The sequence below is a fragment of the Onychomys torridus genome, chromosome 10 (genome assembly GCF_903995425.1).
Source record: "Onychomys torridus chromosome 10, mOncTor1.1, whole genome shotgun sequence".
Taxonomy (NCBI): domain Eukaryota; kingdom Metazoa; phylum Chordata; class Mammalia; order Rodentia; family Cricetidae; genus Onychomys; species Onychomys torridus.
The window spans coordinates 84,792,483-84,796,039 of record NC_050452.1 but is presented as its reverse complement, the minus strand read 5'-3'; the positions used below and the strand labels follow the sequence as shown (position 1 = coordinate 84,796,039).

The window sequence follows — 3,557 nt, the reverse complement described above, 5'->3', positions numbered from 1 at the left end:
TACACTTTCCTCTTCTACTCTCTCTTTGCCTATGAAATTGTTATGCAAACCCAGGAATATAGGTTATAAAATGTGCAAACAAGTCAAACATTTCCTTATAGCAAATCAGGAAGAAATTCATTTTAAAGTAATTCTTTGGCATATATGTTAACATTTATTAAAAATGAAGCAAATTTATGTGGTGATATTTTATTTGTGCTGAAATGAGATTTTATTTGTATGTTAATAAATAAAGTTTGCCTGGAGATCAGAGGTCATACCAAGCCAGGAACAGAAATCAGATGGTGGTAGCACACCCCCTTAATCCGATCACATGGCAGGCAGAGTGGTCAAGGACACAGCCAAACATGGTAAGAGAGCCTTTAATCCAAGTACCAACCATAGAGACCTGGAGGTCTGTATAGACAGGCAATGACAAGGAAGTCATGTGGCTGGGATTAGAGCCAATGAGAAGGCAGAACAGGAAGGCAACAAAAGCATAGGACAGACAGAAAGAAACTCTCTGTGGAAGCTACTGCTGGTGGTAAGCTAAGGCTAGTCATGGCTATTTGCTCTGATCTCTTCAGCTTTTGGCTCTGTGTTTATTATTTAATAAGACTGTTAAAAATTCATCTACAAATTTATATACTAATGAGATGCATGTACTATGTGGTTTTATATTATTTAAGTTGTGACTGAATATTTGATGCTGCAGGACACAGACTCTTCAGTGTTTCTCAGAGTTAGTTGGCATTTTGATCTTATAATTGCCCGTGCTAAAACTGGGCATGCTAAGAACTGCTTCTCATGAATACATAGGACAAAAATGACACAAACATGTTTAGAGCCATTTTTAAATTGTTAGAAATTCTGTCTGGTTTCCAAGCCATAATTCATTTTTTTAAATATTTTATGGGTTGTTGTGGGATATTTGTACACAGTGTAAAGACATATTGCTGTGGTTGGTTTAATAAAGAGCTGAATAGCCAGAAGCTAGGCAGAAGGCAAGACTTCTGGGCAGAGAGATAGGAAGTAGGAAATTAATTTGGGAGTGAGAAGGATGCCATGGAAACACAGAATGAGTCAGACACACAGAAAGGGAGAGAGGTAAAAGCCACATGGCAGAACATAGACCAATAAAAATATAGGTTAATTTAAGAGCTAGACTAAAGTCAATCTTTCACAATTAATGAGCCTCCATGTCATTATTTGGGAGCTGGCTGGTGGGACAGAGTAAAACTCATTACAGTGGGCTGAAGCGATGGCTCAGCAGTTAAGAGCTCTAATTGTTTTTGTGCAGGAACTGAGTCCCAGGTCCCAGGACCCATGACATGAGGTTCACAACCACCGGTAACTCCAGCTACAGAGGATCTGATGCCTTCTTCTAACCTCTGTGGGCATGGCATGTATATGCACACCCCCACGTGCAGATCATATTCAGACACACAATTAAAAATAAAAATAAATATTTAAAATCATACTTATTTCTTCTTTGACAATTTCATAGATGCTTACAATATGTCTTGACGGTGCATGGTCCCCACTCCTCCCTCTCCACCCAGCATCCCCTCTTCCACCCTCATAGTCTCTTATTTTTAAAACTCAGCTAATCTGATGACATGGGTATAGGCTTGTCCACTAGAGCATGAGCAATCTTCCAGAGGCCATACCCTGAAGAAAACTGGTTCTCCCTTTCCCAGAAGCCACCAATTGCCAATAACTCCTCAGCTGGGATGGGATGTTTTACACCCTTCTTTCTCCAAGCCAAAATTTATTTAATGACTTTTAAAAAAAAATGAATTTTATTCAAATTCTCCAAAATTTGTACCAAACATGTTGCTCCTAAAAACATTTGCTACCCTTTATATAATGGTCATTGTGTAGTTCTTGAATTCCTTTTTCTTCTTTTTAAAGTACTTCCTTAGCAGGAGCCTAGAAGCTCAGACTTACTGTTCTGGTTAGGTTTCTTTTCAATACTCATGGCCAACATTTGGCTTCTACAAAAAAAAAGACTTTTTGTCTTTTCAGTCACTTGCTGATAAGGTAGAACTGGTTGTTACCCTTTACCATATGGCCCAGTTTAGAATCAATCTTGGCATCAGCCTTGCATTCCTTATCAAAACCACAATCCATCTTTCAGCTTTTTGGGGGGCCTTATTCCCCTTATCTGCTATGATATTAATACTCAGGGAAGTAAGAAAAAAAACTCTCAAATATATAAAGGTGGGTGTTTTCAGTGAAATCCTCAATCCAAACTACCAAAAAGAATTCATTCATAAGCACCAATTCACATCACCTTGGCTTTTCCTGAGCCCCATCAAAATCAAGGTTACCATTTAAGCACTCAAGTTCTGTAAGTGGGTCTTTGTACATGTAAGGGTCCTGGTGGGTAACTTTTATTACCTCCTTCAGCCTCTGACAGTGATCCCAGACATCTTTGGTATAACAGCAGTACTCAAATAGGAGAAAATATGTGGACACAATCTCTGTGCTGCACTAAGGTACTCTGGCTGGGAACAGAAAAAAATCAATAATATTATCTTGGCCTTTGGAGTGGTTGGAAGAAACAGAAACCAGCAGGCATGCTCGCTGCTAAAGAGGCAGGAGTGGAGAACTCCTAGGACTGTCATCTGTGGTTTCTTAACCACGTTAGGTCATCCGCGGCTGCATCCAGTTCTACATGAAGATTTCAGAGGCCACTTTTTCCGAGTGAACTTAAAGCATTTCAATCTGTTGCTGGAACCAAAGGTCTAAAAAGGTAAAGATATTCTGCTGTTTCCACTCACAATGGAGTTTTGAACACTTGTCTGCCAGGTGGGCAAATAGCTTCTGACTGTCCTTGGTTGACCGCATCTGCCTTCTAGTTTCTAGATCTTCAACGATCTTCACAACTGGATCTGTGTCTGCCTGAAGTGGTTTCAGTTGCATGAAACTTTTTTCTCACAAAGCATGAGGGATGTCATCAGAATGAAGGGTTTGTTTTTTAATAAATCCACAGTGAAGTCTACCATGTTGGTATCACAAAGAAGACCCAATTTCCCTTGTGATGAGCTCTCTTCATTATGTATCTCCTTCACAGAGAGGAGCTCAAGGAACAGAAAGTCCTGAAGGAGCCAATCCAGAAAGCAAGAGATGTGAGAAGTCCAGCCATAGTCTACCATCTTGAGGAGGGGTGGGGGAGGCTAATGACTTCTTTAATGAAACTCAACAACTCACACAGCAAGTTTTCAAATCAAACATTCTAACAAAATACAACCTAAAGATATATTAATTGGATAGTTACATGCTAAGAAATGGTGGTGGAAAAACAGCCAGCCTTCCTTTTTCTGTAGTTAAGCAATTATATTTCTCCAAGAGCAGAAAACTTGACCTGTACAGGAAAAACACTGCAAAATATACAGTAGTCTGGAATCTGAGCTGAGGTTCTTCCAGGCAGTATTCACGAGTATCACATGGTGTGATGGCATGCACAGTGAAAAGTGCTGATGGTGCATGTTCTGAGCAAAGGCTGTAGGGAAGTCCCACAGTGCAACACAGGCAAGTACCAGCAAAAACCTGTTGGATCCAATACATCTTTA

At 39.8% G+C, this 3,557-nt stretch overlaps 1 pseudogene; it reads right to left on the bottom strand.

Annotated features, from left to right (window-relative positions):
* Window positions 1–1,900: 1,900 nt before the first annotated feature.
* LOC118591932 lies at window positions 1,901–3,140 on the bottom strand (annotated as a pseudogene).
* Window positions 3,141–3,557: the final 417 nt, after the last annotated feature.